Below are 14,546 nucleotides of genomic sequence, written 5' to 3' on the forward strand. Positions count from 1 at the left end.
GCTCTTGCCTCCTCCTCCTCTCTGCACCTAGGTGCTTCCCTCATTCCCTGTCGTAACACTCAATGCAGATGACATCTGAGGTAATGCTAAGGTGTTATTCAACACCATTAGTGATATTGTGATGCTCAGTCCACCTGCCGTTCCCATCCACTCAAATGATGATTGCAAATTTTTTTAGAGAAGTCATCCTCTTGCTCTCTCGACGTGTTGACAACATCTCTGCTCAAAGATGTCTTCCAGTCCATCGGTCCCTGTGTCTTGTCAATAATTAACTCGTCCTTGCTGTCTGGTCAAGTCCCTGAGCACTTCAAGAATGCTGCTGTCCTTCCTCTCCTTAAAAAACTTGGGCTTGACTCCTCCCTCTTGAGCAGTTTTGTTTTAGACCTATTCTTCCATTCATGTCTAAAATTTTAGAAAAAGTTGTTGCTAAACAACTTCCAACTGCTCTCGACAGTCATGGCATTTTCGATCATTTTCGGTCAGGTTTTTGCAGAGCTCACTCCACTGAAACAGTCCTTCTCAGAGTCACTAATGACATCCTGATGCAGAGTGATGCAGGAAAATGCTCTGTGCTACTGTTACTGGACTTGACAGCAGCCTTTGACACAGCTGAACATTACGTCCTCTTGTACGGGCTAAAACACTGGGTTGGGATATCCGGTTCTGCTTTAAACTTGTTCTCCTCATACCTGACTGGTAGATCTTTTTCTGTTGCTTTTCCAAGTTCAAGTCCTCTTCTGCATCCCTCCCTTCTGGTGTGCCACAAGGCTCAGTTTTGGGACCTTCATTGTTTATATCTGCTGCCCCTGCAGCATATTTTAAGTTCTTTTAATGATATTTCTTATCATTTTTATGATGATGATATTCAGCTTTATGTCTCTTTTAAACCCCAGGATGTTTCTAAAATACAGATTTTACCCAGGTGTCTGAATTCAGTCAAGAGTTGGATGAATGATAATTTTCTCCAATTTAAAGAAGCCAAAACTGAGGTTCTAGTCTCTGCTCCTGACAGTTGCCTCACCCAGATAGTCCAGGGGCTCAGTCCACTTGCTTCCCTTATCAAGCCGTCTGTCAGGAACCTTGGGATGACTCTAGACCCGGTTTTATCCCTTGACTCTCCTGTGGGGTCACTTGTTTGCTCTTGTTTTTATCATCCTAAAATTATTGCAAAACTGAGTCCAATTGTGTTGCGTTCTGAGATCGAGATGGTCATCCACGCTTTTATTTCATCTCATCTTGATTACTGCAACTCAATCTTCACGTTTGAGCAAAAAATCTTTAGAATGGCTCAAGGTTGTCCAGAGTGCTGCTACAAGGCTTTTAACGAATTCCTCCAAGTTTTCACATGTCCCCCCGTTGTTAATCCAGCTGCACTGGCTCCCCATCCACTACCGAGTGTATTTTAAAGTCCTGGTTTTAACATACACAGCTCTTAATAGCCAAGCACCAGTCTACATAAATGACCTTTTGCAACTTGTTTAAAGACTAAAGGTGAATGAGCATTTGCAGCAGTGGCTCCATCCCACTGGAACTCCCTTCCTCTCAGCCTCAGATCTGCAGACTCAGTGTTTTCTTTTAAAAAGCAGCTAAAAACCTATCTTTTTAAAATAGCATTTTCTTAGTTATTTATTATTTTCTGTGTTTTATTGTGTTTGACTGTGTTTTATCGTGTTTTATTGTGAAGCACTTTGTGATTTTTGTCTTGATAGGTGCTATACAAATAAAGTTTATTATTATTATTATTATTATAACAGATTTGTTTCAATTAATTGAAAAAAATATGAAAATAGAATATATAGGTATTATCACTGAACAGTATTGCAGAGAAAAGACTCTCGATACCAGTCAAATCAGGCAATATCAAATTTCTAGTTATTAATTTCCCCCCAAAATTATCATAACTGGTGCAGCTAAACTACACCCTATTACTGAAAAGAGCACACAGGGCGATCTAACCCGCTGGGTCAACCTGCCTCTGTCCCCCATATCAAGCTTCCTGTGGAACAATAAACCTGCTAGAATTAGTCTAAAAACTTTAAAATCTGCAAAAAGCTGTGGAGGCTTAGAATTACCAAACTTCCTCAACTACTTTCTTGCAAATGGATTACAATACACCTTAAAATGGTTAAAAAACAATCTGGAAACCAACTCATGGTTAGACTTAGAACAAGCTTTCTGTGGAAAGATCAACCTGTCAGATCTACCATTTATTAGCCAAACATTTAAAAATAGGACTGCTTCCAAAGTATTATTATAAATGCCACTTTAACAGCCTGGTGGGAATTTCTCAAAATATCAAACTTCTCACTTCAACCGTGCAAAAAGACACCCATCTGGAACAACTCAGACCTCACTTAATTATTGATAGAAGATTCATAATACCCCAGTAGCGGAGCCCGTGTCCTGACATGGATAAAATAAAAAATATCTTGGTCCCACAAAATAACATTCCATTCCCACAAAATAATACTTTGTTCCCTCGAAATAATATTTTGTTCCCTCGAAACAATTAATTTGTGCGAACGACATAATTAATTTGTGCAAACTAAATAAGTAATAAGTCATTCATAAACACGGATATGCTCTCCGTCCTGCAGCAAAAGTAACTTCCGTGTCTATGTGACCCACATTCGTTCAAGAAAGGGAAAATAAAAACAAGGATGATGAATTTATTCTTGTCTCAATGAAAATAAGAAAAAATATCATAAGATTTAGGATGCCCCAGCTTGCTGCTTCACCATACCGCAGCGATTCACCAAACAAAGCTTCCAGCTCCGCCGCGGAGGTTTTTTGCTTGTCATGCCGGCATTAGAGCAGCTGGCTGGCTGCCTACCGGCCAGCCACTTGTGGTATGGGATATTGTAGTTTAGGGTCGGATAGGAATAATAATATTCAGGACTTGTCTTTTATTAACATACTCTTTAGCAGTCACTTAACATCCGATGGCTAGTAGGCTACATGCTACCTAGCCCATCATTAACCTGTTGTATTTGAACGCACCACTGTTACAATTATTCATGTCATAAGTCATTCATAAACACAAATGTGAGCAATATTTGGATTTACTTCAGATACCTTTACATTTCTGTCTGTGTGTGTCTCATTACATTTCACGGAATAAATTTTATTTATTTTAAAAAGCACAAAAGCATCGGTAATCACGTTTTCATGTCTGGGTTCATTCACATCCTGGTACCCTCTCCGTCTATCCTGCTGCAAAAGGCGCTTTCTGCCACTTCTTCCGTGTCTCTGTAACCCACGTTCGTTTAAGAGGGGAAAAATGAAAACAAGGATGATCAATTTATTATTGTCTCGATGAAAATAAGAAAAATATCATAAGATTTAAGATGCCCAAGCTTGCTGCTTCATTCGGACAAATTAATTATTTCGAGGTAACCAAATACTATTTTGAGGAAAAGAAATATTATTTTGTGAGAGCCGGCTATTATTTTGTGGGAAAAATATATTAATTTGTGGCTACGGGCTCCGTAGCTATGAGACAGACATGGCCCTCTCCTGGAGGGGGCTGCCTGGGAGAGCGGGAGGGTCCACTATCAGTACAGGCCCTTGGTGGTTTGGCAGGTTGGGTTCTCCGCTGAGGCAATCAGCGGTTGCACCGGCTGGTTTGCTGCCTCGGTCTGGGGGGACTGGGTGGGGGTTGTTTCACCACCAGGGGACAGTCTACCAGCTGTCCCCGGCTTACCCTCTTTCTCATATAATCAATAATAAGGGTGATGGGGGGAACGGGGAGGGGGTCAGACTGCAATGCAATCCTCGAATCGCAGGGCCCCTCAACGGGCCCCTCACCTCTCGGTTTTAATTGCGCCTTAGAAATGTCATGTAGGAACCTTGGTAGGGGGGTCCTTGGACATCACTGCCAGGAGATGTCCTTTCAGCGCCCTACCCACCAATTTTAACTGTACCTTAGACATTTAAGGCCCCTTGGTGGGGAGGGTGTTTGGACATCACTGTGAGTAATCAGGAGATGTCCTCTCACTGCCCTACCCGCCAATTGTAACTGCACCCCCTTAGTACACACACCCTTTATCCCTCAAAATATACACTCCAATAGAAACACACATACATGCACACACCCTCACAAACACACACACATGCATTTAACAAGGAAGTTGGGATCTCTGACCATCTGTCCCCTACCCCATCCCTGGCGGGGGGTACCAGGCCCTCTACAACGGCGGCCGTGTTCCCTGGGTGCTGGCTTCCTGGACCATAAGCCAGGGATCACATCACATCTGAGCCTGAGGGGGTCCGTGTCCCTGTGGTGTGGGTTCTCATTCTTGCCCTCGAGCGCCGGCCTTCTCCAAAATTCCAACTGTGGGTGAGTCTGGTCGGCCCATGGCCCTTTTGGACCCCCACTTCTCTTGGGTGTTCTACTCCTGGGTAGGGGTGGCCTGCCTCTTGCTCTCTTCTGGACCCTCCGTGGGCTTGGTGGGTGGCTGCCTGGAGCGTGGGGCAGGTTTCCCTTGGGGGGCCCTGGCTCGTGCCTGGGGTCGGGTGGGGGGATGCTAAGTGTACTCACCTGGGGTGGGGCCCTGTGTTAGGCGCTCCCAGCGCTGCAGGGGAGCTGCTCATCTGGTTGGGCTGGAACTTGCACTCTATGTCCCCCATGCCTCCCTGCTCTCTGGCACTGGGGGCCCCTGTGGCGGTCCTGCTGGCCCTGGCCTGGGTGGCGGATGTGATTGCCCCGCAGGCAGTTGTTTTCTATCTGCTACTGTGCGGGTTTTGGGGGGACAAAAACCCGCACTGGTGCGGGTTTTTGCACCAGTGCCAAAGCTGATGCTTTGCACCAAAGCATCAGCACCAGGTCCTGCCTGGTGCTGATGCTTTGGTGGGAGTCTTGGTGTGGGGATGGCTGGGCACTCTACCTCCTTTTTACATTCCATCATCCATTTTAGAAGAACTCAAACACTGACTTGAGCACAGGTGTTATCTCACCTTTGCACAAATAGTTTGTGTGACTGAATGAAATATTTCAAACAAGTTGGTTTGAATGCACAAGTATGCGTGTGTGAACGTTAGCTGTAGTGTGTACATGTTGACATGTGAATATTTCGTTGTTTATAACATTTGAGTGTGTGTGTGGACAGGCCAATCCCTTTCTAGATTTGTATTACACCTTAACCTCACTGTAATGATTATAACCATCCAGCAACTTGTTGTTTTATGCTGCTTCATGGTTTTACCCCCCCCCCCCCCCTTTCTATGATCACTTTCCTCTCCCCCCCTCTCTAACAACCATTTCTCCTCTTCCCTCCTTTCCTTTTCTGTCCGGTCCAACACAAACATTTTACAATTATGTTTAAGATGAATAAAGTTTGGCCTAGATTACAAAAGGGGTTTATTCAGACATACCTCTGGTTTGTCAGAAGATTCATAAACCATTTTGTAACAGTAAAATTGTCATGACTTGCTAGGTTAGACAGACGCTGGAACCTGGAAGGAAAACATAGGTGAGTTGTGAGATGAATAATCGAGTTTTTTGTTATCCGGCGAAGCTTGGAGTTGAGGCGGAGCTGGGAGATGGATGCTGGCTCGTGGCAAGGCTGGAGGTTCCGTGATGGCTCGTGGCAAGGCTGGAGGTTCCGTGATGGCTCGTGACATGACTGGAGGTTCTGCAATGGCTCGTGACGTGACTGGAGGTTTGACAAGATTCGTGGTGTGGCAGGAGGAATCTGTGAGGTAAAACTGCTCGGGAAGTGGGAAGACTTCAGATGTCCACTCGTGGTTAGGTAGTCCTGACGACAAGGCAGAAGGTAGGTTAGTCGAGAGCAAAAACGCTTGAACTAGATTTCCTAGGTGACCAGACTAACCACCATCAGAGGTAACGAACTGGCAATGAATACTGGTTCTGGTTCTCCTTAAGTAGGTCTGGAGGCTTGATGAGTAGAGTGGACACAGCTGAGTCGAATCAGGAACCAAGCAGAGAGGGGAGGGGGAGAAGAGCTGCCAGAGGCACCATAACAGCACCACCACCCCCCCACCCCCCCCCTCAGCGACCGCCTCCGGGTGGTCCAGGACGGATTCACTAGAGGCAACACTCAACTCCTTCCAGAGCCATCTTACCTCTGTGGATGGGGTAGCTGGTGATAACTTTGAGCGGCTCACCATTGCAGAATCTGCCATCAGAATGCTCTAGAGCCACAACCAGGTGATTATGAATTGATGTGAAGACCTGGAGAACCACTCACGGAGATCCAATCTCCACATTGTGGACATACCTGAAGGCACCAAAAATGGCAAAGACCCTGTAAGTTCACGTCGGATGTGCTGATGCAGCTGATGGGACCCGAAGTTTTCTCTGCTCCGCCTGAACTTAAGAGAGCACACGAACCCCGACCTCCAAACTCGGCCAAAGATCATCTCCTCATACGTTCCTGGTCTGGTTTTCTAGGGTCCAGCAAAAAGGATCTGCGCTGCACTGGGCCTGGGTCATGAGCTGAAATACCAAGGTGCCACCATCAGAGTCAGGATGTCAGCGCTGCGCTGGCTGAGAAGAGAGCTGTGTTTAATGGCATAAAACGAGCGTTGTACCAGAAGAACGTCAAATTCCACCTATTCTACCCGGCTCGTCTGCAAGTGATGTTCGACAACAACGTACTAGCCTTCGACTCGCCCAATGAAGTGCAGAAATTTTACCATCAGAAATTTGATCATGTTAACACTGGACTCCAGGTGTGAGCATTTCATGTTATAAATCTTAAGTTAAATACCACTATCTGACTTAACCACCGTCATGTCTGGGGACTTGTAAGTTTACACATGTGTGGGTCTTTTTCAAGAGGATCTGCTGAACATTTTGTTACTTGGAGTGGAAAAAGTTTAAATGAACCTGTCAAATGAACTAGGATATTTAATTAACTTAAACATATGAAATGTTATATTGCCTTTTTCGGGAAATTCACCTACTGGTTAAAGACCAAGTGAGACTCAAACAAATGACTAACAGTTTTGGTCTGCATTGTATATCATTCTAATCTTAATTCTAAAAACTGCAGAACAGTCATACTGATTCATAAAAAAATGCAGTCTGCTGTAACTAGATTTTTGGGGGTGTCTGGGCTCCTCTATCATAAGCCTGTGAGTTTGGTAAACATCTACGCCCCAAATTGGGATGATGAAAAATGTATAGGTAAGATAAGGTCATAGATCCTGACTTGGACTCACACCAGTTAATTTTTGAATGAGACTTGAACTGTGTAATAAATCCAACACTTGATCATTCCAATCCTAAATCTTCAAACCTTTCCAAAAAAGCCCTCATCTGCTATCAAATGTTATAAACGAGATAGGATGTGTTGACCCCTGGTGTGTTTTGTTCCCACAAAGTAAATCATATACTTTTTTTTCCCCTGTAAATCACCCATATGGTCGAATAGACAATCTTTACATTGACCAGACTCTTCTCTCATTTCTTTCAATAGTTGAATACTCAGCTATAATTGCATCTGGCCATGCCCCTGTCCTTCTGGATCTTGTATTTCCTTTCTATAAATTGCTGAGGATAGAACCACACAAGAAGAGCTTATTAATATCTAAAGTAGATGCTCAATATTCTGCCTCTCCCTCCGCAGAACTCAATAAAAACAGACTGGACCTCCAAACAAAACATAATTTGATTTCAACTGAAAAGACAGAACGACTCCTGTTATGATCAAGGGGATACCTTTATGAACATGGTGAGAAAGCTGGACGATTTTTAGCACACCAACGGAAGTGTTGCTCACCTGCTCAACTAATCCCCCCCAAAGAAATGATGGCAAACTTAATATTGACCCACCAGAAATCGACGAAGCGTTTACTTCCTTTTTACTCCTTCCTGTATATGTCAGAAATGACAGAAGATTGATCTGTTATGGAAATGCTTTTAAATAACTTAGAATCCTCCTTAGTAACAGAAATACACAGTACTAATGTTGAACTTCCACTGGACCATAAAGAAATCATTAATGCACTACACTCAATGAGAAATGGTAAGGCACCAGACCCGGACGGGTGCCTTACAAAATTCTCAAATTAAAAATTCTCAAAATTCTCAAATTATCCCCAATGCTATAATATGTTTAATGACTCTTTATCCCGTGGCTCCCTCCCCCATCAACTGAAGCATCAATAACCCTCCTGCTCAAACCAGGTAAAGATGGTAAAGACTGTAGCTCATACTGACCCATCTTTCCCCTCAAATGTGATGCTAAAATCTTCTAGAAACCACAATGCATGATATGATCTCTGATGATCAAACTGGTTTTATGCCAGGGCGCCACTTATTCACAAATTTACACCCACTTTTAAACATAATTTACTCTCCTGCCAAAGCCTCTGTAATTAGTAATGGTAAGCTGTCATAATATTTTTAGTTGTTACAGGGTACTCGCAAGGGCTGTCCAATACTGTTTGCTTTGGCTATAGAGCCCCTATCTATCACACTGAAAACCTTACCATAATTAGTAGAATCCACAGGGGGGTAAGGAACATAGAGTATCTTTACGTGTAGATGATATATAGTAATATCTGTCAGAGCCCATTCTAAACGTCCCTCACATAATTCATGCTTTGAGGATATTTGGGGCTTTCTCTGGGTACAAATTAAACTTAAGTAAAAGTGAATGTCATCCATTTAATGATCTGGCTCTCCAAATATAAGATGGTGCCTTACCATTCCAAATATCCACAAATGGCTTTAGGTACTTGGGTATCAATATTACAAGAGACATGCAACATCTTCTGTCATTTATTTAAAAAGCCTAAATTAGACCTAAAGAAGTGGAGAACTCTTCACCAATCCCTGGCAGGGAAGGTTAATTGTATTAAAATGACTGTACTCCTCAAATTTCTTTATCTTTTTCAGTGTATTCCGCTTTATTGTCACGGTGCCTCTGTCAGTTCTGCTCCCCCTCCCCTCTCTCATCGCACCCGAAGATTGGAACCAGCTGTGGACACTCAGCTCATCACCTCACCGCCTTCATAAGGAGATCCAGCCTAGCATTCATCGCCAGTTCGTTACCTACCTTGGTGCTTGTCTGACCTTCATGTCGTTCTGGCTAAGTTCACGTCCTGTTCACGTACTTACCTTGCCTGTCGATTCGCTTCCAGGTTCTGCATCCACGAGGGTCCACCTGGGAGATCTTTGTCCTGAACCTGCCTCGCCTCACGCCACGCCTTGCTCCTGCTCTTCCCACGTTTCCCAAGTCCTCCAACCTCGCCTCTCGATCCGCTCCGTTCCAGTTTCCCAAGACATCAGGCAGCCTGCTGTGTTCCTCTCCTCGAGCATCGCTCCGCTCCAGCCACGCCTCGCTTTCAGCCTGGGTTGGCCGTGGTGCAGCGGTAGGGCAGTCGTCCCATGATCGTAAGATTGCAGGTTCGATTCCCGCCCATGAGTCGAAGTGTCCTTGGGCAAGACACTGAACCCCACCTTGCCTCTGGTGGTAGGCGGGCGCCTGTGTTTGGCAGCGGAGCCGCCACCAGTGTGTGAATGTGTGAATGACTGTGTGTGTGACTGGGTGAATGGGTCTGTGACTGTAAAGCGCTTTGTCCTTGTAGGAAGAAAGGCGCTAGTAAACAGTTACTAGTTACAGTTACTAGTTTACTAGTAAGCTAGTAAACAGGAACAGCTTGAACTATTAAGTACCTGGTAAATTAACGACTCTTTGCTTCTCGCTACTCGCCTGAGTTTTCTTCCGGGTTCTCAGCATCTGGGTCTGCCTCGTTATACATACCATGACATTTATGTCCCTGACAGTTCTGACAAAAGATTTAATCAGCATTTTACTAAGTTTAGACGTGCGCATTTTGGAGGATTAATAAAATACATGAGGCCTCTTAATTTAGTGTCATGTCAGGAGTGGTTAAAAACAAGTTTTTTTCATTCTTATAAGATCACCTCATCAAAAAAAACTTTAAAGACATGTTTTGAATATGACTCTTGATCGTCTTGAATACAAAATTTCTCTGGTAACAAAATGTAACCAACAAACCCACGATTGATACACAACAATAAACAAATCAGGCTAGTTTGAAGCTCCATGCAAGAGGGCTTCTGGGGAAATATTTTAACACAAGAACATTTTTAGCAAACAGAACAACTCAAATTTATGACTACAACTCCAGAACGAAACTGAGCGCCCCCCTGTGAGCGGCTGTGGCCTGCAGTGCTGTGACTGTGTCTACCCCAGGGCCCCTGCCCCACTAGCTGCACGAACCACGACTCCGGGGCTCTCTCCTTTTTTCATTTTCGGGTGTTCACAACTCATGTGATATTTGCATCTGAAGTTAGAGGAGCTTGTTCGAGCATTTATGTGAACGTATAAAACTCAGGGGATGAAGAAAAAATAACGAAATAAAGAACGGTTCCCTGCCAACCGCGAATGGATTCCCCCATCATTTACGTTAATGAGCCGTTTCAAAAATGTGATTCGTTTGCAAACATCACATCAAGTTCAGTTCTGATCCATCTTATGTGTTGTGTTTTCCTTCCTTTTTCTTCTCCATGTTCCATTTATTTTTTTTGGTTCCTTTTTGTAGAGTCAAAATGTTGATATTTATCTTCCTAGCTATCAGCTGTGCAATAATTTTAGTCTGTCTTCATTGTTTATTAGTGTGTACCAGCTGGAAATATCTTGCTTATCCAGGTGGAGCTTCATAACCTTCATTTAATCCAACTGGAGATCTGTCATAGCTGCCACGCTTTTTTTTTTTTTTTACTTTATTAACAATTGAGGTTACATACATTAAATACGAACAATAACCATGTAATATGCATTACCTTGAAGATCAATCAACAATGCCAAACAAAACATATTAACATAGAAAAGAAAGAATAAAGGAAATAAAAACAAAAAGAAAATAAACATAAGACACAAATAAATAAAAGCAAATAAGTAAAATAAAAATAAAATAAAAGAACATAGAACATAGTCTAATACTGGTTAGGGGTACTCGTGAAGTTTGTATTTCTGAACAAAACTAAGCAATTTCAAGCCATTCTTCTTTTTCATGTAATGTAGTGAGTGAAAGTAAAAACAGAGCTCTTTATGAAATGTTATAAAAAGTGGTTTGTTCTTCAAATATTTATTTTTGTGTATATAAAACTTTCCTTGCAATATAAGGATATTAAGAACAGTATTTTCTGATCTATTATATGATACCACACCAAATAAAACATTTTTTGCGTGTAAATGAACTGGCATTGCAATTTTGGAAGAATACCAAAAACAGAAATCTTCCCAGAATGTCTTTATAATTCCACAGTCAAAGAATAAATGATCTACAGTCTCAATGTCATTCAAACAAAAACTGCAGTCATTCTCTTTAAATCCGAAACAAAGCCTCAAAAATTCCTTGGATGGGTAAACATCACTAATTATTTTAAAATGAATGTCTTTTACTTTTGGTAAATACAAAACTTTAAGTAATTCATCCTTAATTCAATCACCTCTTGCAGAATTCTAAACGGTAGATTGTCAATAAGTAAAAAAAAAATAAAAAAATTAAAATAAAAAAAACATAACTGAGGAACTTGTGAACAGAATAGAGGTCCATGGTGTTTGGCAGATGTGGGTGTATTCAAATACATGAGCCTGAGGCAAGGCTGTCTCCTCCCACTGTGTGCTAATGAAATGTACTCGGTCTGGGAGTCAGGACGTGATTTGTCAGGCTGACCATGTTGCATAATGCATGCGGCTTGTACACTGACGCGGCTTGTGTATGTACAAAAGAAGTTAAACACACGAAAATGGGTGGGTGCGGCTTGTAATCGGGTGCGCTTTATAGTCCGGAAATTACGGTAATTCTGTCTTTGTAATCGGCTGCCCATCCAATAAGAGTGAAGGAAGTTTTAATTGAACTTTATTTAACAGTAGATTTTGCGATAGTTGTATCAATGACCGAGGAAGAGCTTTGATCACAGTATCATATTGTTTCCGATCAAATAATTGAAATTTAGAACTAAAATGTTCAAACCTCAAAATGTTTCCAGAATGACCCAGTAAATGCAGAACAGACCATGTCCCTTTAGTCAGCCAGTTATTGTAAAACAAGGATTTGTTCCTCCGTAACACATAACGGCAGTTCCAGAGAGGCGTGGTGTGCGGACTAAAGTTATGCTTATAGATTAGTTTCCCGTGCAATAAAACTTATGAAAGGCGGAAAGTTTGATTGGCAGTTTTTTTAGATCATAGTCACACTCAAGCAGAAAGTTAATTCCTCCTACATCCCTTAATAGTTTAGAGGGGAATTGATACCAGAAACATTTTTCGTTCTTTAAGAAGGATCTCAGCCAGTTGATTTTAATCGTCCCGTCTAAACATTCAACATCAATAGCTTTAAGTCCTCCCTCCTCATAATCTGTTAGCATCAAACTTTTCCTAATGTAATGAGTTTTTTATTTCCAAATTAATTTAAAATTAATTTGATTTATGTCTTTAATTGCAGATTTATATGGAGTCCTATACTGTTCATAATTAAATAAATAAATATTTAATTCAATAAATAAATATGACGTCATGCAAATACACAATCAACCAATAAATCTCTCATAAATATATTAAAAGATCATGAAATTGTGAAAAACCTGCACACAGATTTTAAATTAGCCATTGTATTATTCAATATATTTCATTTTGCTTTAAAAACATGTTCATTATTTTAAAACAGCATTTTAAAAATATTCATTTTAATCATGTGGAATATATTATAATTTTACGTCTTTTTTCAGAACCTCGGATTTCAAAATCAATATTTTCCAAAGTAGCTTTGTTTTTATTTAATGTTGCTGTTTTTCACAATGGCTGATTTATTTCATGAAGAGCTTTTTCAGGAGAATGGGTCTGTCTGTCTGTCAATCAAACTAGACAAGGCGGAGACACTTTTGTGATTGGCCATTCCTTTATCCAGACATGAGCAGCAGCACCCTAACTCCCCTGATTATATCGTTTGAAGATGTTTCAGCAAACGTGATGGCGCAATGCACACCCCTCAACACTAGGGGGAGTATGCACCTCAACACATCCACAGTGTTACAAGAAATTGGGCAGTTTTGGTTCTAAATTTGCGGATAAAAGTGGCTTTGGGCGAGTGTGCATAATTCAGGTGATTTTGTGGTCGGTTTGGCAATTTTTATCTTCTCATGAACGTATAGTAGTGGTCTAAGCTAGGCTGAGTGGTTGTTGGAGTTCCACTAAGCATCTATGAACTGGAGTTTCCATGAACGCACCATGCCGCGTGTGGGAGGGGCAACAAGCTAATGTTTTTAGCCTGATAGCCACATGGAGCGGTTGCTTGTGCTTATCTCAGTAACAATGCATGGATGCACAATGTACATGGAGACTGTTAGGATGTCAGAAACGTCATCGCAGGAAAGGTTCAACATTTTTCTTGAGAGGGAAAAATAAAACCAGAGGACCTGATTATAATCATTGTCTCATTGAAAATAGAAAAATATCATAAGGTTCAGGCCCGAGCAGGCTTGTCCCGCTTTGCACAGCTGCCTGGTCTCACTCTGTCGATCCTCCTGCGAGCCGACATATGTCACGATGTGAGCTGTGAGTGAATGGCGTAAGAATGAGGAGTGTGAAAGATGTTGACGACCGGAGCTCCTTTGTGGTTTGGTCCACACAAACCCTCAAACTACAAAAACAGAGTTGTGGATGTTTGCATCTTCTGCAGCAGACAGATAGTTTGTCTCTATTTGATCCTCTAATGTCAGCAAAGCCTAGCGGATATCGCTGAAATATATCATCTCTCTGACTGGCACACCGCTGAGCGGGTATCGAGGAATATGAGTTGATTTCCATGGATCAGCCAATGAGCGTTTAGATCCCGCCCACTTTCACTGATTGACAGAAAGACCCATTCTGCTGAAAAAGCTTTTCATGAAATAAATACGCCATTGTGAAAAACAGCAACATGAAATAAAACAAAGCTACTTTGGAAAATATTCGATTTTGAAATATGAGCTTCTGAAAAAAGACAGGATTATAGTAAAATTCAACATGATTAAAAATGAATATTTTAAAATGCTGTTTTAAAATAATGAACATGTTTTTAAAGCAAAATGAAATATATTGAATAATACAATGGCTAATTTAAAATCAGTGTGCTGGTTTTTCACAATTTCATGATCTTTTTATATATTTATGAGAGATTTATTGGTTGATTGTGTATTTGCATGGGGTCATATTTATTTATTGAATTAAATATTTATTTATTTAATTATGAACAGTATAGGACTCCATAGAGTTTTTCCAGTAAAGATGGAATCTCTGTCGAGATTAATCTACCCAGGTTATTCTTTATCCTTCCCTAAATCAATCTCGACAGAGATTCCATCTTTACTGGAAAAACTCTGCCCAGAATAGAAATATCTCGGTTTGTCCACAAATTTTGGTTTAATTTACAATCATCTAGAGTTTTCCAAAAGTTTAGATCCTCCAATGACTTGGGGTCTTTGGTTAAGTGAATACCCAGATATTTTACTTGGGATTTAACAGGAATGTTTTGAATTGTTTTTAAAGTGGAATCTTTAATTGGAA

This window comes from Oryzias latipes, chromosome 19 (genome assembly GCF_053564925.1).
Source record: "Oryzias latipes strain Hd-rR chromosome 19, Olatipes_Hd-rR_3.1".
Classification (NCBI taxonomy): Eukaryota; Metazoa; Chordata; class Actinopteri; order Beloniformes; family Adrianichthyidae; genus Oryzias; species Oryzias latipes.